Here is a 1,328-nt window from a genome sequence, read left to right as displayed (position 1 = left end):
ATGAGCACAGACAACTTCTTTCATTACGTGCTGCTGATGTAGACGGCTCCCTCAGGATGATTTAGCCTGCCGCAGACAAAGTGCTCATTGCTCCTTACTCGTGTAGAACACAAACACAAACCTAATACCCAGGCTTCGGAGGAGGCCCGTGAACCCAGGCTTGGTTGTAACACATGGAATCTAGAAGCCAAGGGAATATTTGGCATACCCCAACACTTCTTCAGCCAGGACTGAGCAGCCAACATACATTGGTCTACCTGGGGACAACATGAACATCTTAAAGAATACATGGCTGCATAAGGCCCAGCTGCTATCCTCAGCTGTGGAGGAGGGGAGAGGATGGGGGGGGGGGGCAGAGTATGTGATGCTCCAGAATTTGGGGGGATGATGCCTGAAACCATGCCCTCGTTGACAGTCCCTACTGACTGAGCACCTCAGGGAGGGTGGACCAGGACTGTGTTTTTAAAAGCTCCAAGAGGGGTACAATGTGTGGCTGGGTATGTCAGCTCTTTAGGGAATGACTTGTGTGGAGCTCAACAAAGCAAACTTACTGAGATACCTGCAGAAAAAACACTGCCTTGCTTGGGACTTCTACAAGCAGCATATTCATGCATGCTCTCACCTCTGCTTCAGTGTAGACTGTGTGCTCCTACTGTGCTCATGTGTGCCCTCACCTCTGGTTCAGTGTGGACTGTGCACTCCTACTATGCTTATGCACGCTCTCACCTCTGACTCAGTATGGACTGTGCACTCCTACTGTGCTCATGCGCGCTCTCACCTCTGGCTCAGTGTGGACTGTGCGCTCCTACTGTGCTCATGCGTGCCTTCACCTCTGGCTCAGTGTGGACTGTTGCTCCCACTGTGCTTTCCATTTGGTTCCACCTGTAAGGACTTCAGCAAGTTCACTTCTGAGCCTCAGCCTCCTGACTAGGTTGTTATAAGAGCCACCTAATTTAAGACCTGATGCATCGGTGTTAGCCATCGGTAACTTACCCATCCAACAGCTATTTCCTTTTCTTGTTTTTTTTTTGTTTTGTTTGTTTGTTCTGTTTTTGTTTTTTTATTCAGGTGGCCCACCCTCCTTGCTGGCTGTTGTCCCCTGTATGTTCTGAATCTGCATCTCCAACAGAGATGGCCTGTCACTTGCTTTCAGGTTCACATTGTGTCTAGCTGGTCCCGGTAAAACCACACCAATGCCCTGGAGCAACACAAGTAAAGCATGGGAAGTCACAGCAAGAGTCACATCAGAGTGGCCAAGAAAGCGAAGGCACACAAGGCCAGAGCCTGAGTACTTCATTCCACCAAGCTCCCAGCCCGTAGGATGGCGC

The sequence above is a fragment of the Mus pahari genome, chromosome 13 (assembly GCF_900095145.1).
Source record: "Mus pahari chromosome 13, PAHARI_EIJ_v1.1, whole genome shotgun sequence".
Lineage (NCBI taxonomy): Eukaryota > Metazoa > Chordata > Mammalia > Rodentia > Muridae > Mus > Mus pahari.
Note: the sequence above shows the minus strand (reverse complement) of the source record.